The sequence below is a fragment of the Schistocerca serialis genome, chromosome 5 (assembly GCF_023864345.2).
Source record: "Schistocerca serialis cubense isolate TAMUIC-IGC-003099 chromosome 5, iqSchSeri2.2, whole genome shotgun sequence".
Classification (NCBI taxonomy): domain Eukaryota; kingdom Metazoa; phylum Arthropoda; class Insecta; order Orthoptera; family Acrididae; genus Schistocerca; species Schistocerca serialis.
In genome coordinates this window covers 166,401,913-166,426,177 of record NC_064642.1, presented here as the reverse complement: position 1 = coordinate 166,426,177, position 24,265 = coordinate 166,401,913, and the positions used below count along the sequence as shown (strand labels likewise).

At 44.2% G+C, this 24,265-nt stretch overlaps 1 protein-coding gene and 1 non-coding gene across 2 annotated transcripts in view; one reads left to right on the top strand and one right to left on the bottom strand.

Annotated features, from left to right (window-relative positions):
• LOC126481822 (protein bric-a-brac 1-like) overlaps positions 1 to 24,265 on the bottom strand; it is a 1,776,705-nt gene that overhangs the window by 669,760 nt on the left and 1,082,680 nt on the right. The gene's annotated exons all lie outside the window — the stretch shown is intronic.
• On the top strand, positions 9,685 to 9,758 carry Trnat-ugu (transfer RNA threonine (anticodon UGU)). The gene has a single exon. It is a non-coding gene; the product is annotated as a tRNA-Thr (tRNA).

Here is a 24,265-nt window from a genome sequence, read left to right as displayed (position 1 = left end):
GATCTTCCCCCTAAAATTTTAGGGAACAGGTGAGGCATTTCACAAAACCTTACAAGTCGCACCACATTCATTGATCGTAAGTTAAAACAGATGGCAAACCTGTCGGCAAGTGAGCTGCTGCTCTCTTGTCTGACTATTTAAAAAAGTTTACTACAGTTTTACTAAACTTTACGCCTCAAGCGCCACATACTAGAGGGCCCTCCCGCCGGAGCAGGGTTATGTCTGTGGTCAATGCTGGAACCATTACTGTTTCTTGTATACATAAATCACACGCCTTCTAATATGAAGTGTGATTCTAAAACATTTCTGTCTGCAGATGACTTTAGGTTGGTAGTGAAGGACGTTGAGTGCAACATAGGCAAAGCGCCAAATTATGCAGTTCAAGACATAGGCTCATAGCCTGCAGAAAATAAATTGTTGCTAAATCACAGGAACACTCCGTTTTACAGTTTCCAACACACAATTCAACTAAAACTTACATTTTGATTACACAGTATGGGCATATGAAAAGTGAGTCTGAAAAATTGTAATTCCTAAGTGTCCCGGTAGAAGGTAAACTGTCATGGAAAGCCCAGGTTCAGGAACTGGCAGTTCGAGAAATAGGACAGGTAATTTCGCGAAACTCTTGTCGATGCCTGTTCAGGAGTCGGGATACTAACACTGGTCTTTCAATACGTATTTTCTGCAATGTCGCTTGTTGTTAACAATATGTGCTTAGTCACAAGTGTTAGAAGCTTTCACTCAGTTATTACTAGCCAGAAGCCCGATCTGCATTTGGATCACACTACCTTGTCTCCTGTGAAGAAAGGACCACCTTGTCTCCTGTGAAGAAAGGCATGCAGTATTCCATTTTCAATAGCTACCACAACAATTTAAAAAAAAATCCTCGCACTTTCAAGTCGAAACTGAAGAACTTCCAAATCGATCACTCTTTCTATTCTGTCGAAGAGTGCCTGGAAAAAAATTATGCTAATTTCAGTGTTATGTTGTAGATTATGCTAATATATATTCAGTAGCATGTTATCTGCATACGATCGTGTAAATTTTATTCCATCGATTATATCTTTCATGATGTTAGTTTCGTACACTGGCTCGTTGCGTGATCACGGAGATTTGCTCCTTAATTTGGTCGCAAGGAATTAGACGCGCAACACAAAGAAAGAAGTGGCTTACAAAACTCTTGTTCGATCGATTTATGGATATTGCTCGTTAGACTGGATCAACAGACGAGATCGCAGGATCCAAAGAAGATCTGCGCGTTTCGTCAAGGGATGGTTTAGACAGTGTGAGAGCACTACGGAGATGCCCGACAAACTGCAGTGGCACACAGTGCAGGAGAGGCCTCGTAGAATTCGGCGATGTTTACTACTGAAATTGCAAGATAATATGTTCCGTGAAGAGTTGAGCAACATATTACTTCTTCCCACATACGTCTAGCGAAATGACTATAAAGAGAAAATCCAAGAAATTGAAGCTAACACGGAGGTTTAAGGGCAATTACTCTTACCACGCGCCGTTGGCGAACAGAACAGGGGCGGGGAAAGGGTGGGGTAGTCGTACTGGAAGTCCCCCCTATCACACACCGAGATGTGGCTCACTGACTATAGATATAGAACGCAGAAAGTCGTTTTTCCCTGACTCAGTATGGGAATGGAATAGATCAGAAAATCGATCATATTGGTAGGGTAGCGGCGCTGGTGCGGTTCGGGCCCGGGTCCCGGGGTCCTCGACTCGCAGCCGGGGCGGGGCAGCCCGGCCCGCGAGCATGTGCCGCCTCTCGGCGGAGCAGGCGCGCGGAACGACGAGGGCGCCGCCGACAAGCCGCTGTTATTTACGCAACTATCGATTTTTTGCTCGGCACCCCTCTTCTTTTTTTCCGCCTCTCCACATCTCGTGTGCATTTCCTCGGAACATACCCGCACTGCTTACCCGCCCCTCCCGCGCCTCACGCACACGCACGGACCCCAACCCCGGCGCGGCAGCGGTAGCGGCAGCTCTCACGACATGCGCGCCCACTGCGCTCGGTTCCAATATCACAAACAAAAAACAATATTCCCCCACCCTCCCCCGTCGAACTCGGCCGCCCTTCATTTTTTCCCTTGCAACGCTCTGTTCTCCACTCGCCTCCCTCCACACAACGGCCCGACCACCAGCTCCCTCGCCGCCACCCGCGATCGCTGCTCCGACGTTTCGCCAACCGCCATTCGTTTATAAATATACATAATAGATTTCCACAAACGTAATATACACGGCGTTATTAATTATTCAGCAACAGCGCCAGATGGCCACGTGGGGACGGCTCCAATATGTCACAGTTACAATATTTATAACGGGCGACGCGGGCAGCAAGAACGCGCCTCGGGTCCGGGCAGCGGCCGACGGCTACAACCGGCGGGCAAAACACAGCTGGCCTCCGCAAGAAGCGGCCGCCACTCGCCGCTCCAGTAAAAACCGCCAGGGTGTGGCGCTCGCCTCGCAGTGCGGATGGCTCGATGAGGTACACACGTTTCGCAGGCGCCGTACAACTCGTGTAGTTGTAAAGGGCAATCTTCTGAATTTCGTATTACGTCTACGTTAATTTGTAGCACCGCAGGAACACCCAAGCAATTTGCAAATACAACTCGAAAAAAACGTAATTACTGAAATACACTGAAGGATTTCCACCACTAACAGCTACAGTACTCCTGATAAAAAAAACCCTGTTCTCAATTTGTTCCTGTTTCTCTTCCTAGTTTTCTATCACTCCTCTGCCCCCCCCCCCCCTCCCCCGTTCTCGTCGACCCTCTCCACCCGTCCGAGTGCCACCTTAATCATCGCTCAGCTGCAGTCCGTATGTATTTTCTTTGTGTCATTTCCAGACCACATTACTGCAAAAGCCTATGTGCTATGTATCCACACCCTCTACTTTAGCATTAGAAGTGCTTTTTTCTGCTAGCTGAATTTAATCTTTTCTAATCAACGTTATGGAGCAACAAGCTTATGCGCTCTCAACGCACCTTTTCACCCTTTGTATACTCATAACGACAAGAGACAACCCACGCTAGGTTGATGCTATACACTTATAATGTGTTTCCCGCCGTTGCCGTTCGAACCTGCCATGATCTCCAAAATCTCACGCTGAGCTGGAAAAATCTTTTAAGCAATAACGACTTGATGTCGAGCATGAAGAATAGTATTTAGATTCCAGTTTAACAATACCGGCGTCATAGACAGCCAATCATTAAGAGAAATTACAATTTTTAAATACTCTCGTTCTCTCAAAGCAACCGAGCGAAGTGGCGTAGTAGTTAGAGCACTGGGCTCGCATTCGGGAGAACGACGGTTCAAATCCGTGTCCGGCCATCCGGATTTAGGTCATCCGTGATTTCCCTAAAACGCTACAGGCGAATGTCGGTATGATTCATTTGAATTGGCACGGCTGATTTCCTTCCCTGTCCTTGAAACAATGCGAACTTTTGCTCCATCTCTGATGACCTCGATATCGAGGGGACATTAAACCCCTAATATTCCTTCTTTCTCTCCTAACTTCATACGGCGAGACGTTCACAGACGCCCCGATCACAATTTTATTTTTCCTGGCATCCAGTCACTAGCATGCCACGTGATAAAGTACCCATCCATTTTAAGGGAAGAGTTGCAAATCCGACCTCCGCGCAACAGATGTATACAATTCAGAGTGTTGGGCAACAACAACGAAATACATACAAACCCTGTAATAAGCTGGAAACGAAAATGTTGTGCTGATCCATGGGTGTCTTAAAGCTGGAGTATACGAGGAAAAAAAGTAAGGAAACGACTGGGAGTGACTGCAATAACCAACAAATTGCGCAATACAGGCCGTAGAACTTACCCAGAAGCGATGGCAGCTCAGTTGCAAAAACTCCCCTCCACTACGACACAGGAGGAATCGACCACGTTCCCGTTCCAGCCAGCGGCAGACAGACGAAGTCAAGGGAGACACACAAATGGAAGTCCTAGAGACCCGAGAATCTACTCAAAAGAATGTTACGGCGGAAAGCAACCAAGCAATCGTACCCTGCATCAATGTAGGACACACGATAGGGAAGAAGAAGAAATAGAAGAAAAAGAAGAAGAAGAGGAGGAAGAAGAAGAATGAATTCAGTGCTAATAGTCCTATTCTTAGTTTTGCATTTATGTGTAAGATATTAATCATCCGTTACATTTTTAGGTTGTTAGGTAGCTTCATGGACCATCAACAGAAACCTGAAGCGGTTTTGCACGCATTTCTGTCATGCAATTCGTGTAATAGTCATGTATGTTCTCCACATGAAAAACGATGTGGCTTACGAGTACTTCGAGAGTGCTCACGTACACCCTGTCAGCAGGTGATGCTGCCCGTTTCGCTTCAGCCCCGCATGGAAGAACGAAGTGAACAAACGGTTCAAATGGCTCTGAGCACTATGGGACTCAACTGCTGTGGTCATAAGTCCCCTAGAACTTAGAACTACTTAAACCTAACTAACCTAAGGACATCACACACATCCATGTCCGAGGCAGGATTCGAACCTGCGACCGTAGCGCCTTTAACCGCTCGGCCACTCCGGCCGGCTACGAAGTGAACTTCTCGTTTCTGTTTTACTATACCATATTCGCTCCTCAGGGGTGGACAGGTCCTACACAGATTCATTAGCACCATACTGTGCGGGATGAAAACGGCTGCGGTAAAACGAGTAACCTTAAGAAAGTCATCACATTCACTGAATGTTAGGCATGCAACTTCAGGAAATAACCGAGACCAAGCGCGGCGTTAGCAAGTCGAATCCTGCCATTCGTATCTCTAGTAGGTGTCCAGGAGGAATGGTAAGTATGCATCCATATGACAAAAGGAACAGTCATTCGAAGCAAAAAACATGTGGTAAACGTGGGCTCTAAAATGTATATCTTAAGAGATATGAGCACTTTTTCATTTTCGCTACTCTGAAACACAGTTCTACTGAACAAGTGCTCTTAGCTCTTAAGGAATACATTTTAGAATCCAGTTTACTAGACCTTTTTGCTTCGAATGATCGTGGCCAATCATCTCCCCGGTTATTCATTACTCCTCCTGGGACACCCTGTATACAAGCTTCGAGCGAATGATTCAAAAATGACCATTATTAACTCTGTTATCTATCCTTGTCCAACTGATCCCAAGACGGTAACTAAAAACATCATTCTGAACGCATCAACACTAATTTAAGAAAAAAAACACCCACACACAATAAAAACAACAAATGTAAGATGTAGTGACTGTTTAACAAAGCTTCTGTATTACTTTCCCTAACACGCCGCCTCAACCCCTCACGTACTGTTCCAAGGGAGGTTGCAGGTTTTATTCAACCCCCTGGTCTCGGCTCTCTACGGGAGTTTACCTGCATACGACTTGTGTTAGGTACTTCGATTCGGTGGCTACGAGTATGAGGGAAGCGCACGCAGCCCTTAAGCCGGGGGAGCAGTGTCCGTTATTAGCTATTGTGCGTGCCCTCCCGTGTGACGGACACATTTGTTTCTGTCCTCCGTAGCCAATCAATTCGATATGGGTGCGCTTCCAGCGGACGCTGACTTTCCTTTTTATACTTTCAGAGCAGCGATGGCCAGGACGTAAGCAGAAGGCGATTATGCGACCCGCTTCCCCGATTTTTTTGATGCTACTCCTTATGCACCTGCTTTCATAAAAGCGCTGCGGGTAACGTACAATGGCTTCAAATGGCCGCCGTTCGTAAAACTCGCCATTCTTCGGTTCCAGGATGAAAAGAAAGTCATTCGCGCCAGATAAAGCGCCAGGGATATATTGACATTTAAAATTTAAATAAATCGTTATCTGAGTTATAAAAAGCGAACAAAGAATTTTACTGTCATTGATAAGAAAAACGTTAAAAGATTAATAGCGCTGTAAACTGTTTCAAGCTCAGAGCGAAACTATCAACATAATGAATTCACTGTGTATCCGAAGGTATCGTAAAAATTTAAATAATAACGGCGTCTCGTGCACGAGTACGTGTTTGCTTCTTTGCTCTTTTCGCAAGACCGTACTTAAAGACTAGGTTCAGGCAGTAACCTTTAATGGGCCAAAGCGTGGCGTGGGCGAGAATGCACCATTTTACAGAATACAGCTCCAGAAGCGCCTTCAAACGTTCTCCGACAAGAGATGATAGTGTCTCAACACAACATTGTGACGTCATTTCCGAAGTTTCAGCTAGCGTTCCTGTGTAGCCCCTGACGCGACGTGTTGTGCCTAAGGTGAAATACGGTGTAGTTGTGTAACTATTGTGGGGGTGCTGGAACTAAAGTTTTTTGACAGACACAAATAAGTGCACTTCGATGAAAGAACGCACGGCTAACTACTAAATAAAAGTCTGCAATACGTGGCAACTTGCTACGAAAACTATTACAAAGAAAAGTACGACAATAAAGTACATGACATACGAAGAACTGGAACACTTTTGGTCATCCGAAATGAATCAGTCACGCATAAAACTACTGTGACACTTTCCTGAAAGACAGCCGTGGATTACTCTCGAGGTTCAATAATCTGAAGAGCAGGCGCGTCGCACACCGTAGTGATCAAGGTGACAGCCTGTTACACGGAAAGAAAGTTCAACAAAACTAGTTTCTGGTTACAAGATAAGAACAATGTGTTTTTATCTGACATCACACAGGAGTCCCGAAAGAAAGACGAAGACGTACAAACAACTTTGGAAAAAACTCATTTGGTTATTGGAGCACGAACTATGAACCCCTGCACTGGACTGTCCCTTGCAAACTTTGTCCGTCAAGCGCAAATATTTGCCTAATTCGAGATACATTACATATGTTACATGTGTTCCATCAGCGCGATCCATAGTTATTTGTCAATCAGTGGAGCTAGCACTGCCACAAACAGCTGCGCGTCGATGTTCCACAGATGGTCGGACGAAGCCCCCCGAGCTCGAAAGTACTCCATCTCCGCCTCTGATCGAATAGGAAAAACCTTTGTAGTAGGAGTGCAACAACTCCGTATGCCTTCCTGGAAATATTTCAATGTTTCTTTGTCTATTGACGACGGACACGTTAAGAACACTGGTACATTTGCAGGGGTCCCGATATTCAGGGCTGCAAGAGAACAACGAATGGAACTAGTACCATCGGGATTCGATCCACGATTCTCCCAAGTAACGGGCCAGCGTGGCACCATTGCGTTATTTTCTCCCTCTCACGGCGAAGTCTGCAGAACTAAATAGGAATATGCAAGCCAGCCAGGTTAGTTGTTGAATGAAATATCAGAGAATCAACTGCTTGTACGTGCTTGCATTACCATCTCTGTACAGTCAGAGGGCAGCAGAGCGGCTAATCTATATGTGATACGAATATGTCCATATGACATGTAGTATTTGTCGGGAAAGGGTACGAAAACGTGAGCGAAGTAAAAAGTTTCCTAGCGCCTGAATGACCATTAGTTTCATCAACAACGAAGATTATAGAAAGTTGAAAGTAGCAACTAAAACGACCTAGGATCTCTCTCTCTCTCTCTCTCTCTCTCTCTCTCTCTCTCTCTCTGTTTCTCCCTCTCACATCAAATAGTGCATAAATAGTCAATCAGTGCATTTATGTCAGTTGTAAACGAATTTCAATAGCGTTATTAAACTTCCACGATAAATCTGAAACAGCCCATAAGTTCGTCCCATTTTCACTATGTTGCCACTTATGCTAACACTACGTTGCTAACTACTGTAAGTATAGTCAATTATTTAACGGAGAAACAAACACGTAAATGTTATGGCGACAGCTACGGGCGAGAAAATTATATATCTTCACTGGAATTCTCTTTATTACCTACACAAGAATCAGAGGTGTTAGTTGTCGTCCAGCAGTAAATTGAAGTTCAATTAAAACAAACTACAGGTTTCAGTAAGTCAGATCTTACGTTAACGGGAAAGTTAGAAGCTCCCAACGACAATAATTTCAAACAGTGCGACCCACGATGAACGTACTTGACTGGTCTTGGCTCAGAGAGAAATTTTTAACAAAATTCTCACGGCAGTAAAAGCAGAACATAAAGTGCAGTTAATTCTATATTTTCACAGAAAGACAAAAGAATTAACACTTCCTACCTATGTCGTAAATCAGTTCATGTCGGTCCGTCCATTTTATTTACGATACGTTTACGCTCCAGAGCGAAAATGAAAACGTGAAATTTTTACGTTATCTAAACACCGTATCTTTGACGGAGACGTAATCGCGTAACATAAAATAGACTTTTAACTGCAGACGAGATTATATTAAAAACTAAATGTCCGCACTTATTGGCAGCTCTCGAATAAAAATCAATGGAAAACGCTGCAAATAACTGCTCACGGACAGAAATGGCGATCGTCAACGGGTGGATATTTACTGCGTACCTGGCACTTGTCGCAGGCGCTCTCTCCTCGCAGCAGCGGTGGCACCGGCTTCACGCGCACCTGGGTACAGTGCAGGTACCGAAATGCACTGCCCCTTATTTATCACACAATAATAAATACGTCTGATTTGTCATAGTTACACGTCCTACGACTCGGGACTCGTGATCATGAGATTTCCAAACGCTGAATCCTCAGTTAGCAACAAACACAGCAGTAAATCCGAAAGTAGATCAGAAATATAGCAGAACTACTGAGCGTGTTAAGGTATTAGTACTGGTTGGCACCTGGTTTTTTACAGATATACCTTGTCAGATCTCAACAAGGCGTAAAACTCGAAAAGTAAAGGAAAGAAGAGTTGTCAACTTCACCTGCGGTAAAGAACTCAGTGGTCTATTTAGTACGAATTAACGTGTCACTTCTAGCGAAATTAGTGTCGCAGGGGAATCCTACTTGGAACGATGACCTTGATTCAGCTTTGGCATAGCAAATCGCAGTCTACATACAATTAAATAGAGCTTAAATAAATCTGTGACAAATTGCGCTGTTAAATGATTGACGATAGCCACAGGGAAGCTGCCAAATCTACACTGGCAATGACTATAACACGAAGGCTACCTCGCGATAATCTATTTAGTGTATTGAAATACAAGCTTTTGGCAAGAAATCTAATAAGGTTAGATTACAAAGATGCAGCAGCTCGAACGAAACCCGATGACTGTGCGAAGTGCGTTAAAATGGTAGAGCAGCTCCTCGTGAGCCACGCATTTCTGCAGTCAAATGCTAAGCGACGCTTGGAATTGTGTTTGCTACCTAAAGTAGAGGAACAGTTCAGAAACGATTATTTGTATCAGCATAACAATGTAGCAGATCGTAAAGCGACAACTCAGAGACCGTGTCTGTGGGCAATAACATTTTTCAAATTGAATAGTCTGAGCAGAGGGCCGAGCTGAGCTCAATGGAATACCTTTGGGATGACTTAGAATGTCGACTTCGCTCCAGACAGCAGTGTCCAACATGACAACCTTCTCTACTTTCTATATGAAGACGGTATCTGTTCTTTCGGACATGTCCGAAAGAACAGGTAACATCTTCATATAGTTAAGGCTAATCGGCCACTGATCATCTTCTTCTGTGCGGATGCACATGCGTTGCCCGAACTCTTACGGGACTCGGTAAGATTGCCTGCCACGTAATGAGTGTAATGGACAGCGGCACTACGAATGTAATGTGTGGACATTAAGTTGGGAATGTGGGTCTCAGGGGGAACGTGCAATGGATAAGTCCCTGCAGTCGCACTATCCTCTGTCCCTCGGTGGCTCAGATGGATAGAGCGTCTGCTATGTAAGCAGGAGATCCCGGGTTCGAGTCCCGGCCGGGGCACACATTTTCAACTGTCCCCGTTGATGTATATCAACGCCTGTCGGCAGCGTAGGATCTTGATTTAATCAACATTTCATTCTCTGCTTTCGGCTCTTGTAGAAAAAATGGGCTATCATTTCTCCACAGATCTTCAGACGTCTCACTGAAGGTGTCCCCAGCAGACCTCCAGCCGTCATACAGGCGAAGAGTGGACCAGCCACAATGTTCGTTAATACGTGTCCGGATACTTTTGATCAAATTGAGTATATTGTTTCAACCAAATGTTTAGTAGCTGTTTGCCAAATAATGCCTCTTTCAAAATTCATGCGATTCTGTGGTCTATAGTACACGGTATTGTTTCTTCAATTAGTTTTGCTTCCGTAGTCATTAGGTTCGTTAGCCTATATAAATCTTTGCAGATTTTTACAGGATGTGTGATAGTCAGAGAAATCTCCATATTTTAAAATCAGTATTATTTGTTTTCAGCCATGGAGCTGGGACACTTCCCTTGTAATTGAGCAATATAAAATATTTAGCGAAAGCGATGTGATCGATACGTTATCAAAAGGGCGAAATCAGTGGGCTTGCATGAATAGGACAGGACTATGCCATCTGCATGTCGATGGGTTAGTTCATATACTGTATTAATCATTTACGACCGAATCCTATTCGAGATTGATTTAGTGAGAATATTTTTTCTCTTCTTACTCAGAAGCTTAATAAGCAAACTCTCAACTACTTACAACAACACACGGAATATGCGTAAGTGCTGCTGCATCCACGCTGTATATTTCGCCCTCTGCTAAATTCATGTACAGGGACTGGACAAAAATAAGAACACTCTGTGAGAAATGCGTACGTGAACATAAATGCAGAAGCTAGCCCAGCCTGCAGGTTGCGCTATTGTATTTGTCCACGATCGCCACTTGTGCAAAGTCCTCAATGTGTTGCAAGTGCCTGTCGTGGTCAGTATACCGTTCCGTGGCACTTTTGAGTGAACTATGTCGAAGTTAAGTGGATGCGAAAGTGGCGCTCGTACGTCGGGTGCTTCAGTAACCTAGGAAGCCCAAGTATTCCATGTTTCAAGAGGCACCACATCGAAAATTACCCGATAGACGGAAAGCGGAGAAACATTATCGGCTATGTGACAACACGGACGAAAGTTTGTGTTGAGTGAAGAAGACTGTGACGAAAGGCAAGAGGGTAACGACTGCAAAAATCACCTCAGATCTAATTGCAGCACTTGCGAACTCTATCAGCACCAAAACAACACGAAGGGAGTTCCATAAGTAAGGAATTGCAGTGCGAGGTGGAATTTTGATGAAAATGCCCGTAACTGGAAAACTTGGTGCCGAAGTCATAAAGGCTGGACTACGAGGCAACGGAAAAATGCCATTAGGTCTGGTGAGATTTGTTTCACACTTTCCAAATTTCGGCCGAGTTTACGTCCCACGGGTGAAACATGGCAGGGGTCCGGTGATGATTTACGAAGCCATATCGTGGCATTCCATGTGTCCCATGCTTACTCTGCAACATCGCATTACTGTCAAGAACCGTGTGACCAGTTTGGCTTATCAGGTTCGTCCCGTGCTACAATGTTTACTCCCCAACGGTGATGCTGTTCACCAACACAACAGGGCTACTGTTCACACAGCTCGCATAGTCCAGTCCTAATTTTTTTGAGCACGGGGATGAATTGTCGCATCTCTCTTGCCCGCCACAGTATTATTGGTTCTCTGTAGTCTACTTTAAAGAGAAGGGTGCATAATCGCTTTACACATCCGTCTCCGTTACCTCAACGTGACACTATTTTGTAGGAAAAACGGTACAAGATTCCTTTGAGAACCGTACTAGGACTGTACTACTTCCATTCTGAGTCGACTGGAACCTGTTTTGAATGCCAACGGTTTCCTACACCGTATTCGACATGATCATCTGTTGCACTTTTGGTCTTTCCATAGTTTCATACTCTGTCAAAACCCCCTACACGGTGACGAGCATTATATGAGGTATGCTAAAAAATACCGGAGCTTTGCCTACAAAATGTTTCTACGCTTACCTTTTACCTACTGTGCATGGTCTCCTTCGGAACACTCTCCTCCATTATTGATACCACCGCTCCCACCCCCATTTCCACTTCTCGAAGAAGTCCTGATAGGGACTGCTGTAGAGCTGTAGAGCGCGGATTTTCTTTTGTTTCGTTTGTCGTTGCAGGTCTTCGTCCTTTCAACGGAGTTTTCACCTTCGGAAATAAAGTCCGCAGACCCTATAGTCCATCAATTAACAGTTTGTCCTAAGGCACGAATTCAGGATGAACTAATCCTTCAAAGCCAAAAAAAAATTATCAGCATGACTTTGACTGGGCCGGACGCGGTTCTAGGCGCTTCTGTCTGGAACCGCGAGATCGCTACGGTCGCAGGTTCGAATCCTGCCTTAGGTTTAAGTAGTTCTGAGTTCTAGGGGGCTGATGACCTCAGATATTAAGTCCCATAGTGCTCACAGCCATTTGAACCATTTGAACTTTGACTGGCCTGATGAGCTTTTTTTGGTCTTAAAGAAACTTTCGCGATCCATTGTGGAGATTGAACCTTGGTCTCAACATCATAACATAGACCCACGTCTCATCGCCTATTACGATTCTCTTAAGGAACATCTCGTTCTCATTTGCGCGATCCAAAAGTTCTTCACAGATTGGGAGGCGAAGGTCTTTCTGGTCTTGACTCATGAGCCGTGGGAAGAGTTTGGCTGCAACTCGAAGCATTCCATGGTGCTGCGTCAGGATTTCATGATCTGATCCAACTAACATGTTACAGTCTTCTGCAATCTCTCGGACAGTCAGTCTTCGATTGACACGCACAATTTTGTTGACTTTCGTGACATAAGAGACGTCTACCGACGAAGGACGACCTGGATCATCATTGACTTCCGTCCGGCCACTTTTAAACCGCGTGAACTATTCGTAACGCCGAGTACGTCTCAAGCGCTCATCACCGTATGCTTCCTGCATCATTTGGTGTACCTCTGTAAAGGTTTTCTTTAGTTTCACGAAAAATTTAATGCAGACGCTTTGCTGCTCCTCTAACTCTGCCATCTCGAAATTCGCAATCGTACGACACAACGTTCTACTCAATACAGCACTGAACAATAACTAACAGACATACAGCAATGAGACTTCCGGCAGTTACACATTAAACACAGCAGTGTGCAGTGATGCCAACCGCTTTTCCTTCCAACATACCATTGGCGGGAAATTACGGATGTTCCGAAATTTTTTGAACACACCTCGTATTCAAAACAGTGGCATCATAAAACTTGCAATGTAGTATTCACTTTGTTGTACAACGCCCCGATAGATGACTACTGAGGACGCAACAACCGTACTTCCGAAGTTCATACCACTAGGTAGTGCTCCACAATGTATAGTCGTGTAAGATTGGAAAGTCACCTGAAGAATCCTTTATAGGTAGGTCATTAGACGTTAAAAATGGACTCAAATAGTCTCGACCACAACTGAGCAGCCGATGTTCGTGCAGTTAGAACATCCGCTCCATTCACCACCACCTCCTACCATCACGGTATGAGTGTCCCGGAATGGTAAAAAACTGACCGACACCGGTTAGCATCAACATAAATCTTTCTACAGTCGAGACTGTTTGTGTCTACTTTTTAAGTACTTTTTACCAGATCGCTGTCCTCCACGACAAATGTTCTCAAAAATTACAATTCGTTAGACAAATTACGAGTGGGAACAGTCTAATACGCTTGGCGTAAGGTTAACTGTAATCTTTTCAGTTTGGGAATACATTAAGACAACCAAAAGTAAAAGGCGGGGGCCGTTTTATCAGCTACCCAGTGTCTCTGTACCAAAATTCGTCGTGGTAAAAATCGAAATAATATATAGAATTAGTGGATAGATGTAAGAGATTACTTTATTGTCTCAGTTTTGCCGGGCTATACAATTCTATTATTTCTTAAACAGAATAATGACAATATTTGTGACAATATCCAACGGGAAAGTCACAGAGAAAAATATGCACGAAGTCAAAAGGCGAAGCTTAACGGTAGCGAACTGCAAGGCCTATAGTCTATTGCGACGTGGTGATGATATGATATTGCAGAATTACTACAGGTAATAACAGACTGACTTGACAGGTTACTGTAAAATTTTATTTCAGAGGCCCTTAAAGGCTGGAAGATACTATGGAGAATTTAAGTGATAGTTACTGGACACCTAAACCTTAAAGGAAGTGTAAACTGAGTATATCATTAAAACTAAACATTATGAAGTGAACGGTCTGTTAGGAGTCTTCTGGCTTAAGAACATGACTGATAGCTGTCGCCTACATCACAACGACGAAGCGAAAGATGGGTGTACAAGTCCCGATTGTCAAGTGAACAACTGAAGTGAGAGTCCAGAGGTTACGGCGGTACAGGAAAGCAGAGACCCGTGTTTTAGGAGTCCATAGTCGAACGACGTAATCTACAAGATTATCACAGCAGTTATCATACTGACTATCATGAATTGACTGGTGGGGATGGGGGTGGGAGTGGCAGTGACGCAGCCGAAGATCACCGTACGTCACGAGATGATAATTTAGGTGGCGACTACTACCTCGTATGTCGCTGCAGCCTGTGTGGGTGGCTGGATTGGGGAGGGGGGTGCGAGAGTGGTGGAGCGGAGAAGGCGAGTCGGGTCGCGGGGGTGGAGGCAAGGAGCGGCGCGCTGATTGGCGGGTGGACCAGCGGTCGCGCCGCTAGTTTGAGGTCACCGCGAATTCCCAATACCCGAATCAAATCAGAAATGCCCAAAGCTTTTAACGAACCAATATTCCGTTCTATTTGGCAGGAGCATTAAATATTCGAGAGCGGCCAGAGCGGCGGCTGTGTACACACATAAGTTGGCGGGCCGGATCGACATGGGACCCTCACCCTGCGCAAAGAACGCTTCTAAATTACCCAGAATATTCGCTCGCGTGTAAGTTAAAAAAAATCGAATGGGAAGGGAGTCTTTTTTTATCCTGAACGGCCGCCAATCCCTTCTCCCGACCTCCCCGCCCCCATGGGCAATCGAAACACGTAAATAATAACCCATATAAAGGGCATTAATCAATACATATCCCTGAGGGATCGGAAACGGAAACGCAATATTATTACACAATATCCAATACATCGCGGAGGCGGAACGCGACCGGCTCCCAGGTACGGCGCTGAAAAAAACACAAAGCCGTGCAGAGCGTTAGCAAAGTTAATCGGTCAAAAACCGTAATAGCTTACATTTTAAATGCGCGCCGACCGACGGCGCTGCCGCCTGAAATTCGCGGAGGTTTTAGACCGGAACAAACTGCCCGCGGCGAATTCTTGGATAAAACATGGTGGCCTGCGCGGGCAAGCAGGCCGCTCGTAGCCATATCAGCGACCGGCGTGCGCACCACACAAACCGTCGCGTCCCGGGGGAAAACTTCTAGTTTGAGATACGGCTGCAATCTGAGCCATGCTATTCACACTTCGAGTTATTTGCTGTGGCTTTCTCAAATTTTTAGTACTTGTCTTCAGTCCTCATCTACTTTCCACCCAGAGCTCCGGATAAAATACGAAACACCGATATCATTTGTTGCGCAGTCGATAACAACCCGATTAAATCAGCCACAAATGTCAGCTAACTGGGAGTGTCAGTCTGGAGAGATTTAAAGCGGGACATCAGCATAAATATAGTTATGGGTAGGCAAATGTCGGACTGTAAGTTACGGGAACGTCTCTCGCGACACCCTCATCCTAGCCGTCGCTACGTACTGTTCGCCAGTATGATACCCTTGCCAAGCTGGAATAACGAAGGAGAGTCACAAAACTGTGCGCTTCGTCATTAGTCTCATTTCTTCTTTGAAATATTATTTCGTTGCAAGTTCGGCTGTGAAACGTCAATTTGTCAGGGACTTGTAACGTTACCACTATGTGGGCGAGTTATTCGTCCACCTAGAGCTGTTATTGAATAGAGCTGAATTTACTTGCTTGGCTGGGTGCGAGTCGGCAGGATGAGAATATCACGCAGGCGCCCCTGTATAGTCCAGTTATAAAAGACGAGAAATGGGTAAAACCCAACGGAGAGAACTTTAATAGCTGTTGCATGCATGGCCTCTGTGCAGGAGATGCACCAAAAATGGCGGAGTGTCAGAGAATCTTCAAGATGGCTACGTTACAGTTCTTTGAGAATCTACGAGTATAATAATTCGACGGAAAATATCAGTGCAAATCTGAATCCATTTGCAATCTCAGAAATATGTGGCGCATTCAATGACAACAATATTTTCAATATCTTTAAAACTACAGAGGTTAATATTTCACAGTGACTAAACATTTTCACAACGAACCTCTGAATTAACAACTTTTAAATGCTTCATTAAACTAACGATATCTCAGATGATAGCACTGCACGGTAGCTATATCCCACAAAGCTACTCATCTGTATCTATTTCATTAACTGACTTAAGACGTAATTTAAATCCTTTTTGTTACGCAAATGTTTGTCAGATAATCGTATTCTCCACAATTACATAGCAAATGAATACAGTATGAAAACCTCACATACTGTCATACTAGTGTAGTTGTTTAATGAACGGTTTACTATTTCGTCAGCAACTTTATTTAAATGTTGATCGCAACTGGTACTAAAAAACTGTGCTAATTAAAAGTGGCCAATAGCACGTGTTTGTGGACGCCACAGTTGAAAAGAGAACCAAAAGGCGCTACTGTAAAGAAGGCATAAATAAGTGTTTAAACAATATATAACGACAATTCGTTGCCATTTAACGTGCCACACTTGCGCAAGAATGCTGGCTCATTTATTTATGGACCACCTATTACTTATATTTACTGCAAATCATCTGACTGCAACCGAATGTTTATGTCATTTCGTTACTGAAATATTTTTGTAATACTTTCCACTAGTCTGGGAAGTGGTAAAGTGCGCCAAATCATGTCTGTAGAGCTTAAGGACGATTAATTTTTGGTGACGACAGCCTTCAACCAATTGAAGAGCAGACAGCAGCTGAACACTATGGGAGTGAAGTGGAGAGTCGGACATACTTTAGTGAAGAGCTCAAGGGAGCAGTACTAGATACTTGAGTGTGTGGTTTTTGATGGAAAGTGACAGATTCTGGGCAGTGAATGGTCGCTACCATACTTCAATTCTCAAGGTACTTCATATTAATTCGCGAAGTTTAACTGTGATCCAGAGTAAGATTCTTAAGTTTTTTCGCTTGTGTTACAGAACTTATGAATTACTATTCTTCGTATCGCATGTGTCAATTTGTGAATCATCATGTTGTAATCTGAACTGTTTTGAGCTAGTGAGACTTTAATGAATTGTGATCACGAAATTGACTCAGTATTCGCATATTTTTGATTATAATTTAGTTTGGGGATGGTGCTACCATCTCGCAACGCTCTCAACGTAGCTTGTCATTTCGTAAGGTGTTTTCTGTATTTTATCTGAATATCTTGTGACCAGTTCCCGTTTACCTGAGATCTCGTTTCTTGAATAAACATTACTCAAAAAAAAATTCTCTGTCGTCTACATCACTTACAGACGTTAGAATAGAACGTTGTTATTAAATTATTCATTCGAATTTTATTTTGTATTTCTGTGTATTTTATTAACTCGCAATTCTAGCCAATACACAAGCCGTTTGACTGCAAGGTCACAGCTACAAGTTATTATCTGCAGCGAATTAGCTGCGATGCATGAAAGCAAAGGTGCGCGCTCGACACTATGACTACAGGGGGTTATTATTTTTTAAACGGAGCCGTGCACAGCCCCCTAGGGCCTAATGTACGAGTAACCGCACGTAAAGACGCAAGAAGTCTGCTCGTATGGAATGCTGTTTAAGAGGGTTGGGTTGCTGGGGAGGAGACCAAACAAGCGAGGTCCTCGGTTTCATCGGATTAGGGAAGCATGAAGAAAGAAGTCGGCCATGTCGCTTCAAAGGAACCATCGGCAATTGGCTGGAGCAATTTAGGGAAATCACGGAAAACGTAAATCAGGATTAAGCTCAGCAGAGTTTCATTTTTGACACTACGAAAACAATTAGTCATTAACTAATCTTTCTCGAAATAATTTCTTGTGTGAAATGCACGCATGCTTGGCGACTGCAACAGACAAATGGCGACTTTTGTGGAACTGTGTAAATCTGTCTTTCTCTGATGGCGTGGGAAAATTCTGAAAAATGCGTTTTTAGTTCAGCGCGATTATTGGAGTCTCCAATATGTAACACTGTATTGGATTTGGATACCATGTTTTGATAGTAAGGTGAAAGATTCGCCTCTAAAAACTTTAATTCTCGTGCCCCTAAAGACAAGAGAGAGATACTTTGTTTAGAACTTTATTTTAGATACTAGCGATACGATAGCAATGCGCTGACTATCGCAGCTAGAAGAAGACTGCTGTTGCTACGACGCTTCGAGCTGCATGCCTCCGTTTTACTGGCCAGCAACTGGAGAAGAACGATGGGTTAGGTTTTCAGATATTGAGCGATTGTTCTGAAGGACCGAGGTAGCTTCGCTACATGTCCATAGGTGTCACTTAATTACGGCGCCATCTTGACCAGTGCTAACTGGGGAACTATTTGGCGGTTTGATCTCCGCCTTCATTCTATAAGCGCTGCAAACAAAGAACAGTGGACGCTCTGGAGCGTGTATTTGGCTGCAGAGAACAAAAGGGCGCGAGCGGACAAACGCGCCAAGGCGGCTGTATCCCACAGCGAGCCGCGCAGATCTCTGTGGGCGGGAGCGCCTCCGCTTGGTCAATATTTAACAAACGAGCGGGCAGAAACTCTTGCAGAAGGCCATCTCTGTCCTCTCTGTCAGCGTAAGAACAACAAAACTATATCCAACGGTACATTATTCCTATCCCGAACATGAGCAACACTATGTAACATTCACCAACTTTTTCTTTCTCCCACGAATCATTAGACTCCGTCGTAATTTACAACAGTTCCTCATAGGAAGAAAATGATATCTGGTTCACCGTACTCCCCGTACAGCGAACGTTCAATTTTTTGGTGTATGAGCAACAGATCGTGGCTGTGAGATACCTAATTGAGCTGTTGTTATCTAATGTCAACATACTACTGTTTCGCATAGGAGAAACGTAAAACTGAATTACTGTACTCAGTAATAGCGTGTGGTGAGGGCAATGGTTATGCCAATGCTCGTTCCTGTCGTACGTGACAAGGACCCATCTAAAACGATATAGTGCGACAAATTGCAGTTAGTGTAGTAACTTGTTTTGATTAGCAACTCGGAGGTCGTCACTGGTAGTGTCTATTTCTGCTTTCCAACGGCTATACCGCCAAGCACAGGGCATGATGCAACTGTAACGAATATCTCCACAAATAACTGACAAGCTATAATTTTTGACCAACAGAAAATCAGAACATAAATCGACAGCTGACATCCAGTGTGTCCCAAGGAAGCGCAACAGGGCCGCCAATCCGAAACGTTTCATCAGACAGGGTCAAGCAGCAACTCTGATTGTTCGCTGAGAATACTGTTGTCTACAGGAAAACATCATCTACCGTCGTTGGATTATCTCAACGAAATGTAGAGCGAATGGAACTATTTCACTTCGTGTAATGAACTACAGCCCTCTTTAAATGCGGACAAATAACAATGCCCATAACAAAGGGAAATATTTGACAATGTCCAAACCAAGATCATCACAAAAACTATAAAGCGAAACGAAATGGGACGAACACGTAAGACCGACAACCGGGAGGGCTAGTTGAAGATCTCGATTTGCTGAAAGGCTTCAAACAAACTGTCTTGGTGTAAAGGAAACCGCCAATGCGACAAATTGTACAATACTGCTCCAGTTTTAGGAGTGCTTATCAAGTAGGCGTAACAAAAGACAATGACGCGCTGCTAGCAATGAAAAGTGATGCCCTAGATGAGATTACAGTAAAGATGCTCACAGAACTCAAGTGGGGGCCCCTCATAAAAATGCGACGTATTTCCCATAAAAACTGTTGAATAAATTTTGAGAACCGATAGTCGACAAAATCAGAACAGCACTTACTTTCCGTTCCATTGCATATCTCGAATAGAGATGGCGGATGTAAGATAGACGGGTTAGGACGTGTACCGAGATAAATACAGTCACTTCTCCTTCGTTCCATACGCGAATGGCATAGGGCATAAAAGAGCTAATATTGGAATGAAGTACCTTCCGCCAAATAGAGTGCAGTGACCTGTAGAATACATAGGGGAAGCACAAAATTTGGGAACTTTAAAAAACAAATTACCATGAGTAATACGCTCTAGGAAAACTGTTGGCATTCAAACGGCTTTCAGTCGTCTAGATGGTTAGCTGTGGGTCCTCTGAGGTTTTCAATCGCATCTCATACAGCTCTTCATGCAAAACAATAACCAGTTCAGATAACAATGATGGAGGTGGATAGAGACAGCGCACCCTTCTCTCCAAAGTAGACCACAAAGGCTCAACAATATTGACATCCGGTGACTGTGGTGGCCAGGGGAGCTGAGACAATTATTGATCCTCGTGCTCACAAAACCAATCCTGGACGATTAGCGTTCTGTTAACAGGAGACCTATTGTCTTGGAACACAGCATCACGATTGGGGAACAAACATTATACCATGGAAGGCACCTGATCGGCCACAATCGTCACACACTCCTTGACAGCAATGCATTGCAAAGTAAGCATGGGGCACGTTGAATGCTACGATATGGCCGCGTAAATCATCACCAAACCCCCGCCATGTTCCACTGACTGGTTTTGGAATTCCAACTCGCTGTGCAGTTCCCTGCTTACGGAGTCCCCTCCGTGTTGTTTTGGTGCCGACAGAGCTCGTAAGTGTGACGTTCGGTACAGCAGTGACTTTTGCATCCGTCACAATCCTCTTCAATAACTGTCTGCCAGGATCACTGAACACACGATTTCGTTCGCGTTGTGACTTAGCCGATGAGGTTCCTCCGCTTTCCCTATACGTGGCACATGTCTTCGACCTGGTGCCTCTTGAAATACCGAGCACTTGGGCTCCGTTGGTTATGGAAGTACCCACCATACGAGCACCAACAATTTGCCCACATTCGAACTCACTTAGCTCCAAAGAACACACACTCAACTACACGGAATACTCTTCTGACCACGACTGATAGTCGGAACGTAGGCCTATTGACGACATTATACAGGTGCCGGTCGTGGTCAAATTTGACAGCGCAACCTGCAGGTTAGTAACTGATTTTTATGCTCAAGCAAGCATTTCTCGGGGGTCTTTCCATATTTCCGTCCAGTTCCTGCATATGCGCATGTACACTCCTTGGTGCAGATGCTCTTTGGGAAACATAAGCACGAAAACAATGAAAATTTAGCTTTTGTAAAGCCAAAGATACCAGTTTCTACACAACGTGTCATTATCTCTCAAATATCGTGAGGAAAGACAGTGTTTTATATATACATACAATCAAGTAACATACTTGGCGGCCCAAGTGTTTGTAGCAAGGTTATTAAATTTATTTTATCACCTTCTCAGTTCTCGTCGTTTCCAGAATCAGAATCTTCTACGAAAAATGAACATTATAGCAACGCAATACCAAGCAGTTAAGAAATCCGATGTCTGCGGTCTGTACTCGCAATACAGCTTTCTTCTTGGAAAACCTATGGTAAAGTATTGTATACAGAGGTTGCACGTCTGGTAGAAACACTATATCAAGAGAAATATCGTTTTAGTATAGTTTGCTACACGAATCTCACAGTGAGATTTGGTTAATCGGAAGAACGAATTAGCGATGACGTTTTGAATATTCTAACTGTCAAGTTCATGTCAGGGCTGAATCCTGCATAAAAATGAAGAAATCTCGTTTTTGGTTTCCTTGCCGTTCGTAGACCTACTTGTCTCCCCAAACATCCACTTGGCGGCTTTCGGGCAAGACAAAGCACGTCTCAAATCCTTCAGGTGAAACGTCATTCAGTCCAACAAAATCAACTGCTGGAATACGGAGAATCTACTGCTTGTCAATTGCCTCCAGCTCGCTCGGCGACTATTAGCCGACATTCAAACAAGACGTTACTGTAGACACTAGAAACAGCGTGGTCCGTGACTCGTTAACAAAAGCACTTCTAATTTTACAGTTCCGTCGATATCAGCCACAACTCGAAAGCCATATTTACGCTCCGCTGGCCGCGTTATCTTTCTTGATGTGTCTTACACAAAGCATTAACCGTTTTTAAGGAAATTATACGCTCTGTAATAGCAGACCACTGTTACGAACAAACAATGCACGTGAATAAGGCAAGCGGCTGGGAATTGAATTAGCATAAATTATTTTGGCTGGAAATCGTGGGGGGAGGGGCAGAGAGGAGGAGGTAGCTCCCAGACTTGTCTTTTTTTTTTTTTATTGCTACTGGAAGGGTCCGGCTTGATTACATGCATCATCAACACGCTTTCTATATTTACAGTGTCTAACCAAACAATAAATGATGCATTACGAAAGTGCGCTGTTTGTGAAGTGCATAAGGCTATGGCGACAGAGATGAGCATGTTTCAAAATACATACATCCAATTTGGTCCTTTCCCTTTGTCTCTATATGTACGCATATCGTGTTTAACATACGAAATGAACGTTTAAATTATGCACCGTGCTTCATTACTTGTACATTTAGGGGAGCGGCTATTCATGCGCCTCGCGTGTCACGCCGGCGGACTTTTTTCGTGTCCCGCCCCCACCCCTCCCCTCGGCGCTCGCGGACACGTTTTGTCACATGCAGAGCTCCGCCAATTGTAATCTCCGACGCGCGGAGGATCCCGCCAGCCGGATAAAGAATTCACGCCCACAATTTTTGTCAGAGGCCATGTGCCGCGAGGTTTATTATGCATTCTTTCCGCAATTATTTTTGTTTTTTGCTATGTCGCCGACGGACCCGCACCGTCCGCGGAAAACAAATATCGCCGCACTTTTATACTTTGTCTAAATATTGTGCAAGGCGCTACGCAAACAACGGAGGCTCTTGTATCAACACCTAATAGAAACACGTCTTCCCCTCATTACCATGCTCCGCAGATATTGAAGTCCCGGGGAAAACAAATAGAGGGAAAGCGAAGAATCAATAATGTACAGATTCAGAAATTCTCGTCTGTCGTCACACAGCGGAAAACAAATCTCACAGAAAATGATTACTTCGTTCAAAGAAAGAAACCGAATAGCCCCTTCAGATGACGCGAGATGGTGCTTGAAAAAAGATTCATTACGAGGAAGAATTCGAATTCCAGCATGTTCGTAGGTCCGTATGAAAAACTGAATCAGCAGAGTTAAATCAGTGTGTAAAAGTGTTTCTCTGCATCGGACAGGCAGAAGAATGTCTACATGAAAAAGCAACATCTGCCAGTATATGCCAATGTAACGTCAAGTCGTCACTCGCGCGCACACCGTAGGTAAGCACCATAAACCAGCCTGCAACCGCGCCGGGGCGATTTGATCCGAGTGAAGCTGACCTCATGTTTACACTAAACAACGTAGAAGTCACTGAACAGCGCCGCTTCTAGTCACTTTTTTCTTTACCGTTAAGACTGTAGAGCGAGCAATGACTGGGACGAAACAAAGAGCTATAGATGTAACCACCAGCAGCACATTATGATACATGACAATTGCTTTACGTAAAACCAAGAGGAATCTTCTTCCAAAGTTTTCTAACACGATCTTCAGCTCAAGTCGTGTCAAACAAATTTGCAATGAAAATATTTTGCCTGAAATTCTGGCTTTATTCAAGGGATAATTTTTCATATTATCCATTATTTTCAGCACACATGCCTGAAAGAAATCCAGCTTCTTACATGAGAAATACACATTTAACTGAAACAAAAAAATGGTTCAAATGGCTCTGAGCACTATGGGACTTAACAGCTGTGGTCATCAGTCCCCTAGAACTTAGAACTACTCAAACCTAACTAACCTAAGGACATCACACACATCCATGCCCGAGGCAGGATTCGAACCTGCGACCGTAGCAGTCGCGCGGTTCCGGACTGCGCGCCTAGAACCGCGAGACCACCGCGGCCGGCAACTGAAACAAAGATCGAAGGAATAGCTACTACGGCTTCTTCTCACAGCATTATAAAATTAAACGCTATTTTTTAATACTGTAAAAAGCAGTCGAGGTAGCTATCGCTTTCGCATCTAAAAACATGTATGAATAGACAGAGAGAGGATTTCCCATCCCACGCCCGGGTTTCCGGGTTCGATTCCCGGCGGGGTCACAGATTTTCTTTGCCTCGTGATGGCTGGGTGTTGTGTGATGTGCTTAGGTTAGTTAGGTTTAAGTAGATCTAAGTTCTAGGGGACTGATGACCATAGATGTTAAGTCCCATAGTGCTCAGAGTCATTTGAACCATTTGATTTCCCATCGTCTATAAAATCTCGATCTCTGCGTATTTATTACCTCTAGTGTCGTTGCAAAAGCAAAGGGAATGTTACGTCACCGCTTGAAGCAGGTGCTTTTGGTCTGAAGATGACCACTG